Source organism: Quercus lobata, chromosome 12 (assembly GCF_001633185.2).
Source record: "Quercus lobata isolate SW786 chromosome 12, ValleyOak3.0 Primary Assembly, whole genome shotgun sequence".
Classification (NCBI taxonomy): domain Eukaryota; kingdom Viridiplantae; phylum Streptophyta; class Magnoliopsida; order Fagales; family Fagaceae; genus Quercus; species Quercus lobata.
The window spans coordinates 31,640,000-31,652,733 of NC_044915.1; the positions used below are offsets into that span (position 1 = coordinate 31,640,000).

The 12,734-nt window shown below is 32.5% G+C and overlaps 1 long non-coding RNA gene across 2 annotated transcripts; it reads right to left on the bottom strand.

Annotated features, from left to right (window-relative positions):
* Nucleotide 1: 1 nt before the first annotated feature.
* LOC115969799 lies at nt 2-3,427 on the bottom strand. Of its 2 annotated transcripts, XR_004087078.1 has the most exons (3): nt 3,120-3,427; nt 292-361; nt 2-205 (listed from the first exon to the last, which is right to left on the bottom strand). It is a non-coding gene; the product is annotated as an uncharacterized LOC115969799 (long non-coding RNA). The 2 variants fall into 2 exon arrangements; XR_004087077.1 differs by lacking the exon at nt 292-361 and having other exon boundaries at nt 3,120-3,426.
* Nucleotides 3,428-12,734: the final 9,307 nt, after the last annotated feature.

Genomic DNA, 12,734 nt, shown 5'->3' on the forward strand with positions numbered 1-12,734 from the left:
ATTAAAAATAAAATTCACTAAATTGCAGCATTTTCCAAAAAATTCAGTTATCAAATTATACAAATCACTGTCATTCTAGTGACCGAAAAATATCTTGTAGTGGAGTATTTCTAGCATTTTCTATAATTTTTGAACTTTGTTCATTTTCCTTTGAAAGCACTAGATTTGATGCCAACTTGTATCGAATACGTTCTGACCAACTCTCCTGAAAAAAGTAGACATTGTTGATGAATAAGAAGCTTAAGCAAATTATGCAAAAACTGTAAAGTATACTTCCAATAAATATATTACCATAAAGGTTAGATTCTATTTGATAATTTTTGTATGCATGTGCTTAATAACATACATGCCGCAATCATACCTGAAATATGAAAACAGTTAAAATTTAAAAAACCTAAAGAGTCACACAATAGTTATCATGTAAAAACCTAAATGGTCTCCCTTGCAACCCCATTTTACTAGTCTTTCTCTTGTTGTAATTCTGTCCTTAATGACCAGCTAGTTTATAAATGCATGCCTGGGAATATGACCTATGAACCAAATTAGCTTGTACACCAACTAACAGCTTGTTGGTTGGTTCTTTTTGTTTTTTGAAATCTCCTACTAAAGAAAAAGAAAAAAGAAATATGGATTGTGTAATAATGTTGTGTGTTAGGTTGAATTGGATATGTAGGTTGTTGTCTTACCTAGAAGATATGGTCTTGTTATGTAGGTCTAAATTAACGTGGACCACTTTGATACACACAATTGGGTCAAATAAGATATAAAAAGTAAAAGATAGTCATGATGTGTTAAGGCTTACACTGGGCATGACACATAATGTTTTGTTTTAGGACTCATTGTTGAATTCATGAATCTTGATGTCCTTCATTGAGTAAATAAAATTAGTACTTAAAGAAATTGCAGAATTTTACCCCATTCTAGAATAACCAAATCAAAGAAAAATTAAAATATAAACCTAAATAACCTAAATATAATTTTACCCGACTCTAGACATGATGGCCTTGTTTCTAGATATAATAGCCTAAAGGGGAAAACTTAGATACAATACCTTATGTATTAGGTTCCCTCCCTAAAAATCAGCCATGTGAAATATGAAATATTATCACAACCCCATAATCTTCTCGATCAATTCAAATCAAGCTTGGACAAACAAGTAATAAGTTTGAAAAAAACAACTCAATCCCACTAAACTGTGACTTTATGCACTTATTTCTAGTTTTTAAGCATCAAATTAAAATTACTTCTAGAACCCACTGGTTGTTACACTATTTATGAACGGTATAAAATATTGCAACTTGCCAAACCTAGGACTTGGTTCTTGGTCTTCTTTCTTTGGTTATAAATATGCACAATTGGGTTAGGCTTTGATAGTATCTAACTATTTTGTCAACTAGTTCTCCACTCTGCCTAAGTAAAAGGGTATTCAATGTTCAAAGCCAAAACATAAGGCAACAAGTCCTCTCATTTCCTTTGTGTTCTACTGGTTTTTTTGTCAAAAATTTGATTTTTTTTTTTTCCCTGAGATGGAGAGCCTTTTGGGACTGCTTAGGATTCATATCCATAGAGGGGTAAACCTTGTAGTCAGGGATGTCAGATGCAGTGATCCTTATGTTGTTATCAAAATGGGCAAGCAGGTGAAAACAGATTTAAGCTATTTTGAACTTACACATAACTGTACTCCTAAGTTAAATACTTCTTGTAGAATTTTCCACATTCAAACTCAAGATGATTTTATAAAAAATATAAACAAAAAAGGAAGAAGAAGAAGAAACCAGGGGAAAAAATAAACCAGAAATTGATGAAAAAAAGTTCCAATACGAGAAATTTTATTTAGCCTCAATCTCTCTGTACATTAACTTATTCACTGACCAATATTGGAACAAACCAAAAATTAAAAAACGAAGACCAGATTTTTTCTGACACAAAAGATAGAAAAACACTTGTTATATGCATACGCAGCTCAATATAAACAAACTCATTTCAACAAACGCCCTCAAAGCCTCAAAACTACTGCTGATGCTTCTTCTTCTTCTTAATTTTGGTATGTATTTAGGACACTTCAATATTTTAATATAGCACAAACCAACTCTAAAATTGTTCTTACTGCCAAGGTGGTTGGAAAAAAAAAAATCTCCTAAGTCCATAGGTTCATAGTATCGTGTCCTCCCCACACTCCCAAACAAATCAGTTGAGAATTCAATCTTTGCCACTCAAAACTTGAAAATGCCAAAGAAGTTCGCCGAACCAGCAAATGGTGCATTACCCTATAATAAACTTAGTTATAAAATTTAATTTGTGATGGTTAGACTCTTTTTTCAACTAATAAGGACATCTTCTACAACTCCTAGTTTAGAAAAATCCTAGTGCTCACGTATATCTTGGTAATCAAATACTCTGCATGGAAGGCTTAACTTAGATTTTAATTAAATGGGGAAGCAAATGACCACTTTAAAGTATGTTCAAATGTGAACTGAATGATTTCTAAAACTATTTTTCAGACATTCTGATTGTGGGAGAGAATTCATCCACTAGGTGGCGCATGTTAACATCATTATGTAGCATGTACTGCATTCAAACACCCAGATGACTCAAATCATTTATGGTCTGCATTTAATATTCCTAACCTTCTAAAGTCTTTAAAAGACACTTGTAATGCATTAATTTATATAAGAGAGGCCGTACCTTGAGTATATGCTGGTAGTCAGGTTCAGCCTCAGTCTCAGCCTCAGACTATTTTTCTAAAAGTGTTAATTTTATCCCAACTTATGGATAAGGGTTCCCACGTCTCACATCTCAAACTCAAAAGTGTAAAGATTTTTTTTTTCTTTTTTTTGAGAAACCAGTCTGTGAGACAGATCGATGCTTTTATTAAAATATAAGAAAACTAATCAAACAGAGCAAGGGGGATAATGTCCCCAGGTAAGTCTTCAACCCAAACCTGATGTTCTAGTTCTAGCCCAACCCGAGATTTCTTTGCCAAAGCCCTTCGGTGTAAAGATTAATTTGTCAAATATATAAGAACCGAAACTCAAACAAAACAATAATATCATAAACCCACAAAGTTTAGAGAAATAATATAAACCCATATCAGTGTTAATCATATGTAAAGAGAGAACCTGAAGATTGTGGGTGGCGCCGCCGATTTAGAATGGAAGAGAAGAAGGGCCGCCGAGTCGTACAGGAAGAGATGAAGCACCGTCGAGTTGGATTGGATATGAGTGCGCCGCTGATTTGAATATGGATTGGAAGAGAATAAGCTAGAGAGCGGCGCCGACAAGTGGATTGGATGAGAGGGACCGCCTCCGATTTGAGGTTGTGGGTGCGCCGGGCTCTGAGTGTTTGTGGGTGCGCCGGGCTCTGAGGGTTTTGTATCAAAATGCTGTCATAGGAACGGTTCAAACCACTCTAAATGCGGGAACAATCTTTGTTACTCTCTTTCCAAACTTTAATATGTCTTGATCTCAAAGCAGGATTTTGGCAATATTTAAAACCTGTTTAACCGGTAACCAAAAACCTTTAAAATTATATTAACGGACATGATCAAAACCATAAGAAATTCACGGCCTAGATATAGGTGGGTACCGTACCCCCCCCCCCTTTTTTTGGGGGGTACAGTAGAATGACCCATATATTAGATATGTAATAATAATTCTTGGAATAGTTATACATGTGTAATAACAATACGATTATTTAGTTACATCTTTATTTCATGAAATAATTATTACTCAAGAATAAGTATTCATTAAATTTGAGAATAATGTTTCCTCTCTAAATGAATGTATTAGTTAATTTCTTAGTACATATTATAGATTTAAAAATTAATATATTTCTAAAAATAAGAATTTTTCTTACGTGCATAATCTTTTAAAAAAAAATTTATATGTAACAACCAAACTTATTGTTAGTGTATTTTAATAAAAATAATGGTAAATTGCAAATACATATTAGTAAGTTGCAACTTGAAAAAATAAAAAACAAAAATGTGGGCGTATGAGGGGTTCAATGGAAAGACCATCGGTGAATATATGTAAGTTTTGAAATTTTGATAATAAATTTTTAGTTGTAGTGGGATTTAAATTTCGGAAACTTAGATTTATTTTGCATGTTTTTTTAAAACACTTTTTGTTACTTTATTTAAAGAAATTGATAAATAAAAAAAAGTTGTTGTCTCTATCAATTGAAAATTAGATGCATGTTGCATGTTTGGTAAAACACTTATTGTAATTTTATCTAAAGAAATTAATAGAAACAAATAAGTTGTTGTCACTATCAATTGAAACTTAAATTCATGTTGCATGTTTTATTAAAACATTTATTGTTACTTTATTTAAAGACAATTGATAAAAACAAAAAAGGTTGTTGTCTTTGTCAACTGAAACTTAGATGCATGTTGCATATTTTGTTAAAATACTTATTGTTATTTTATCTAAAATGCATGTTGTATTTTCTTTTTCTTTTTTTGAGGGAAAAGACTACACAACTTATATTAATAAAAGTTGGCTAAATCAGCCTGTAATGCAGGATAAACTTGTTGTGGAACATGTTTCATCCAAACTACAAAACTTGAAATATGTAAAACATATCCAGCTAGACTGTGAGCAACCTTATTACCTTCTCTCTTAGTGTGTGTTTGGCATTGGCTTAAAAAGCCTTTTTTTTTTTTTTTTTTACTATTTGACTTATTTTTGCTACTATTCATAAGTCTCATATAACTTTTTGATACTATTTATGAGTCACACTGTACTATTTTAGCTACCTTTTAGCTTTATTTACAGTACTTTTAGCAAAAAAGTTTTCAGTTTCAGCTAAATAAACTGTTTCCAAACAGACTCTTAGTATGAGAGTAATGTAATTGTGTAAAAAGCCTAGGGATGAGGCAAACATCTTCAATCAATAATCCATCAGGCATTAGGACTTAGGACATCCTTGTCATGTTGCAACGCCAACATATTTTATTGCATATTTTGTTAAAACACTTATTGTTACTTTATTTAAAGAAATTGATAAAAATAAAGTTGTCTTTATCAACTGAAACTTAGATACATGTTGCATATTTTGTTAAAACATTTATTGTTATTTTATTTTAAAAAATTGATAAGAACAAATAATGTTTTTGTATCTATCTAAAAAAATGTTTTTATCCAAAATATTGATGTAATTTGGTGAAGTTACTTGGTGCAACCAAGTTTTAAAAAAATTGCTGCAATTAATAAAGCCACTTGACGCAACCATGACTTCTAAACCCAACTATTATTTTAAAAACAATTATTGTTATTTATCTAAAATGCATGTTGCATATTTTGTTAAAACACTTATTGTTACTTTATCTAAAGAAATTGATAAAAACAAATAAGTTGTTATCTCTATCAACTGAAATTTAGATGCATGTTGCATATTTTGTTAAAACACTTATTGTTAGTAAGAATAAATAAGTTGTTGTCTCTATCTAAAATAAATATTTTTATTTAAAATATTTTTTTTAAAGAAACAAACACACACACACATACACACAAGAGAGAGGGAAATAAGTTTTAACACAAAGGCACACCCTAACTCCACTCAAAAGTCATGGTAACTTTTAAAGGACAGTGAGGTAAGTTATGCTATACACAACATACTCTCTTATGCCATGGTACCAAAATGTTACTGTAATTAGATGTAGCCACTTTTTTTTTTAGAATCAAGATGAAGCCACATTTGTTTTTTGGTGAAAATACTATTTTCGTCCCTACATTTTCACCATATTCTCACTTTGGTCTCTACCTTTTATTTTTACCACTTTTAGTCCCTATTTTGAAAAACGCGTTTCGTTTTGGTCTCTGCTATCATCTCTCTTAGGGGTGTCCAACCAAACCTGGTACCCAACCCACCCGCCCAACCCAGCCAATTCGGCCCGAGAACCAGCTGACCTGATGTTGGCAACGGTTGGCGGCAGATCTCCGATCCCAAAATCCAAGATCGGCGGGTCGGTTGACAGGTTAAAGCATGGAAAACCGATTTCAATCGACTTGACCGGAAATAGCTATCTCCACCGATTGAAGTAGTTCGTCGGTATAATTTTGTCTGATCTATCGAGATCCGGCAAGATCTGGCCTGATCTCTTCGAGATCTTGCCGGATCTCTTCAAGATCGGGCCTGATCTCGTTGAGATTTGCCAAGATCCCTTCAAGTTCGGCCTAATCTTGTTGAGATCAGCCAAGATCTCTTCAAAATCCGGTCAGATCTAGCAAAAATTCGGTGCAATTCGCATAGTTCGAGCCCAACCAGAAAACTTTGACATCTGACCACCTGAACTGTTGCCGTTAGCGGGTCGGCGGTGGGTCCATGTTTAGGAGACCCGAAGTGATCAGGTCGGTTTCGGGTTGGGCACAAATCCAACCCGAACCGACCTGTGGACAAGCCTAATCTCTCTAACGGAAATATCTTACGTGGCTAACGGAGTGCACTGTTAGCACTCAAAGCGCCCACGTGGCCATTAAAATAATAATAAATTTTTTTAATTTGGCATTTAAATAATGCCACATTAGCATTTTAATATTAAAAAAAGCTACAGCATTTTTTTTGTTCTTTAATTATTTTAAAATAAAATAAAATTTTAGTTATTATTTAATTATTTAAATAATAATTAAAATTAAATTAAATAATAATTATTTACTTTCTTTATAACCAAATAATTCAAAATTCAAAACTTAAATCAATCAATAATCAACATACACCAACCAAAATCCAAAAAACAACATACACCCACCAAAATTCAAAACCCAGAAATTGACATACACCAACAATCAAACCCAGAAATCAACATCGGAATACAACATACACCACAAACCCACAAACAAAAATCAACGTACACCACAAACCCAAAAATCAACATACACAACAAACCCAGAAATCAATATCGGAATACAACATACCCCACAAACCCAGATTAACAAAACTCTCAACCCACAGACCCACCATTGGAATACCCCATTATCTATCTCCACCACGATCTACACCACTGAGTTGAGAGATAGAGATAGATGAAAGAGAGAAAGACAACATTCTGTGAGATAGAGAATTGAGAGATAGAGAGAGTTTGAGCCATTTGGGTCTGAGTTTGAGTGAATCATGAGATAGAGAGAGTGGGTAAGTTAGAGAAAGAAAAGAAAGAACTATCAACGGTTGTGGTGGTGGTGGCAATGGCGATGAGCAGAGGATGCAGGCCATGGAGTTAGAAAGAGTTGTGAAAGTTTTGGAAGAGAGAGGAAGGTTTGAGAATATTTTAGAAGGAAGGGGAATTGGTTTGATAAGGTAGTGTTGGGGTTTGAAGTTTTTGTTTTGGGTTTGTGAATGAGAATTTTTGGGTTTGGATGCCAAGAAAATACATGAAAAGAAAAGAAAAGAAAGACATAGAAAAGGAAAGAAAATAAGGATTAATTTGTTAAGAATATGAGTTATGTTTTGGGGAAGAACACAAAGAACATGATGATCTTCTTCCAAAAATATTAATGAAAGGAATATAAAAATTAATTTAATTATCTTATTTTTAAAAAAATTAGAAATTGGGAATTTTGTTATTAAATTTTTTTTTTTTGGTTGTGTTTATTTATTTGAATTCTGACATGGACTATTTAAATGTCAAATTAAGATTTATTATTATTATTTTCATGGCCACATAGGCGTTTTGAGTGCCAACAATGCACTTTGTTAGTCACATAGGATATTTTCATTAAAGAGATGATGGTGGGGATCAAAACAAAATGCGTTTTTCAAAATATGAACTAAAAGCGGTAAAAATAAAAAAAATTAGGGACCAAAGTGGGAATGTGGTGAAAATGTAGGGATGGAAATAGTATTTCTGCCTTTGTTTTTTTGAGAGAGAGGTGAAGCCACTTAAGCAACCACAACTTAGAAAAAATTGTTGCAATTTAGTAAAGTCATTTGGTACAACCACAGTTTTCAAGCTCAACTTTTATTATTTAGTACGCCTAACTCTTACTAATAAGGACAAAATTTATATACAATACTTTAGGTGTCGTTCCTTAAGTTCCATTTTTAAGATTCTACCATGTAGCTGTTTAATTAAAAAATATACTTCTATCTCATGCGAAAAAAACTATATGGCAGAATCTTATGAGGGGAACCTAAGGAATAGACTTAAGTACTGTATCTAAGTCTTACTCATAATATAATATATGATGATATAATATGATATGATCAGCCAACAATGTGGCAAAATTTAAAAGAAAGCAAAAGGCATGTTTCCAACTTCAAAAACTTCGTAGTTTCGCCTAAAATCAAAACACAAAATCCATTATTATATTCTGACACTATTTTGGAAGCAACTCAATTCCCAAATCAACTAGTCAAAAACCCCAAGAAGGAACCCAGGAACCTTTACCTGCTGAAAGGACCCCCAATGAACCCATGGTCAGGGGCGGAGCCACGTTGCCCTTTGGGGGGGGGGCCATGGCCCCTGCAAAAAAAAAAAAAAAAAAAAAAAAAAAAAAAAGAAGAAGAAGTCCACCAGCCTGTATAAAAAATTTAATTGGGCCCCCCCAATGATGTACATCCGGCCCCCCCTCCCATTTCTATTCAATTCACTCCCAGCCCTAGCATGCTCTAGTTTAAATTGTAGGCCTCTTTTATCTTCTAATAAAACAAAACATGGCCCCTTATATTTAAATACCCAAAGACACTACCCAACAAAATAACATTTTATCACCCATTCTCAATCTCAAAATCAGAACCCTTTCTTTTGCTATTCTTTTTAGAGAGGTGCTACGTGCACAAAATTTTTACAAATCATAAGTGGTTAGTTTTTATTGGTTCAAATTTGAACCTAACACTAAGATTACTTTTTTACTCCAACAATAACAACCAGTAACAACCTAGTACTTATGATTTGTTGTAAAAATGTTGTGAAAATATTGTAGACATATCATTTCTCTTCTTTTTATTCTCTTCTTGTCTTCTGTGTACATGCCACCGCCCACTCCACTAGTACCAGCAGCCCCTAAACAAAACAAAACCTTAGCTCAGCCCTCCTTTCAAACTCAGTCCTCACGATCCCAAAAAAAAAAAAACCTGACCATTATTTTCTTTCTTCTTGCTTTCTTAAAATAAATCATTCAGAGGGTGAGTTTTCAGTTTTCTTTTCTTTCTTCAGCACTACACCTTCATCTCTTTTTTTAGTGTTTTTTTTTTTTCTTCTTCTCAACTATATACGCTTACTTAAATCTTTACATGCACTTTAATTTTTCATAGATTTTTAGAGAAATATATGATTGAAGGCATGGGGAGGTATGAATAACATCCATATAATTAATAATAGGAATGATGATAGATTGACTGTTTAAATTACAGTGGAAATTTTTTTTTTCTTAAGTACGAATAACATCCATATAATTAAGTAAAAATTTTAATTAAGATTTTATTTTTTAAGTTCTTTTCAGGTTAATTTTTGAGTCATATTCTTAAAGGTTAAAGAATTATGAGCAAACGAAAAACAATTGATGCATTCTTTAAGAAAAAAGATGTTAGCAATTTAGAATTTAGGACACCTATGGTTGTAGAAACAAATGTGGCTGTAGAAATAAATGTTGATACTTCAATGCCTAATGAACACCCTTCCAAATGTTCAAGAATTCAATCTGAAGAGATAGATCGTGATTCAGGATCACGTAAACAAATATGTGAATTTCCTATCAAGAAACAAGATGAATCCGACGAGCTTATTTCAAAGAAGGTCTATATTAACCTAAAAATATAGACTGTCCATATAACAATGATAATCGTCGTCGTCGAAAATCGGCCCCCCATGTAAAAAATCCTGGCTACGCCCCTGCCCATGGTTGATTCCCTATGTTTGTGGTGGCCAATGTTGCTATCTTCGTTGTGGTCATGTGCATCAACAACTGCCCCAAAAACAATTGTTGGTCCCTCTTTTGCTACCTGAGTTTTCTCTGCTTTGCCCAAGTCTCACTTTTTATTTGTTTTCTTTGCTTTTGGGCGATACTACTCCGTTTTGAATGCTGGCTGCAGCCTTTTGCTTTCTTTCAAACTATGTGGATTTGTCGGGCTGACTTGGCGAGGATTAAAAAAAAAAAAAAACCACGTCAGCACAGCTTAAACTAATAGATAATTTTTAAAATTTTAGGGTGTAAAATTTAAATAACCTCAAACCTTAGGGTGTATTTTATAATTTACCCTAAAAATAAATAAATATTTATTTATATTTATAGTTTTGTTGTTAAAAAATTTATTAGAAATATTATTATACCCTATTAACTCAAATGGCTGTTACAAAAAAATTAATATCACATTAACCCCCATTATTTTTATAATTTATTTTTCCATTATATTGTGATTAAATTACTAGGGGAAAGTGTATAATAAATCTCATAGTTATCCTTGGGACATATTATCCCTAGACTTTCTCAATGGGGCATCTGACTTTCAGATATATACCAAAAAATCCACCAAATAAATCCCCCAGAACACCATTAATCTTGTTAGTCGTGGAAATAAAAGAAAACCCCACCCTAAGTACACTTGAGAGATTTTCAAACCCAATTTTCATGAGCAGTTAAGAATTAGTGTGTAAAGTGAGGGCCAAACTGAATTTTTTTGTGGGTTTCTATGATTTTGCCCTTTTTTTTGCATGATTGTCCTTTGAACTTTTTGACCTCTGTTTGACTCAATTAAGTTATCATTGGAAAACTTACAATGTATACTTTAAAAATGTCCACTTTGTGGCTTCAATTTTCAAATTTAGCAAGCTTGATGTTTTAGAAGATGGTATCAAGGGAAATTTTAACAATCCAAACTTATCAAATTGAAACTCATCACAAGATTTTTCCAATGACTCCTTTTTTGGGTCAATCCATGATTATAATTTAATTCAATTCAATTACAATCAAGCTTTGGAATACTTTTATCTAAAAACCGATAAGTGTTTGAGCACTTTTTCATTGTTTTTGTGATATCTTGCTTGTTTTAAGTCTAATTTGAACCTGCAAGTTGTCATTTTAAAGGTAATTTAAGAAATTTCACAGTATGAGTTCAAATTTGTTCCAATTGAAAGTTCATATTTTCGGTTAAATCAAGGTCAAACTCGAGTTGACAATGATCAAACTTTGTCAAACTTTTGAAAAATGCTTGAAAATATTGATTTTGATATGAAATAACGAAATGTAGCAATTAGATGATTTTTTTTTTTTTTTTTTTTAATTGTCGGTCAACTTAGTCAAAGTTTGGTTAACATAGGACCTTTTGGTCATTTGAACTCTTGATACCTAAAATTAGATGATTTGACAATTGATCAAGGTAAATTAAATTGTTTTTCGCATTTCCTTGATCTCAAGGTCAAAATTTTAATTTTTGCAATTTGTACGCTCAAATTGGGATTTTTGACACACAAAGCAAAATACAATATTGGCATTGCCTTCCACAAGAAGATCAAACCAACAACCTTGATATCAACGGAAATGAATATATGTTATTATTGGAAGATTCAATTGACTATCTTCAAATAATGAGATTTTGACAAGGACCCTAGTATATATTTTCATAGATACATCTAGAATTTTTTTTTTTTTAAGAAACCAAACCAAATTATCATTTATAATTATAAATAAGCCAAATCGAAGTACAAAGCCTCCACAGCAGGAGAGGAGAGTTCTCAATCCAAAAAAATATCAAAAAAAAAAAAAATTGTCTAGCATAACAAGTTAAAGCATGATCCACAGAGTTGACATCACTGCGAATACTAGAGACTGAGAGCCAATGGAGAGTGGCAGTAAGTGCCTAGATATCAGCAAGAACATGGCCAAGACACGATAACACAGAGAACCAGTGGAGAAAGTAGAGTTCATGACTGTAGAATTGTCACCCTCCCTCAATTACCAGAGTCAATGAAGCCCAGCTCCGTAGCAAATTTAACGGCCCTACTGTGGAGTTGGGCTTCATTGACAAACCTTTGCTGTAAGGCTTATCTTTATTTGCCCAGTACTGCTCTTGGTCTTTCCTTGATGTCAGCTATTGCAACCCCACCAAAAACAAAAACAAAAAAACATTTTTTAAAAACTCCAACAATTCGGCCATCTGAGAGAAGAATTATTTCATTGCATAGTACATAAGTTTCTGGAGGTGTTTGGAGAAGAGAGATGACGGCAGTTCCATTGAGAATACGGACGGATTGCTGGAGTGAATTTACAATCTGAAAAGTTGTTGAGCTGTCCAAGCTAGTGGAAATCTCATCCATGAACAATGCCCTTTCTGGTCAAAGAATCAACTTAAAGTACGTATCACAATTTATGGATTTCAATTCGAGTAGGCAACAAGGGTGTCCAACTTAAAGTACTCTATTATGAGTTCATACGTTTTGTTTTTGTACATATTTAGTATAAGTTTGATATGAGTTTTGATTATCATAATAATTTCTTTTAAAGGAATAAATAATTTGAATAATTTATTTAAATAAGAATTATACAAACATACGTACATATGTATATATTTATTTATTTTACATTAAAACAAATGAATAACTACCCTAAAGATTATGTCTGTCTATTCATAGTCTTTATATTTAAAAAGACTTTCACTTAAATTTAATCGTATCAAAGTGGACTGAAATGTTACATTAATATAGTTAAACAAAAACATAGCAATAATAAATGTTGTACTTAAGATTTTAGATATTACGAGTTTGAGATTTTTTTTTATAGATGCTTTCAACCCAAACATGT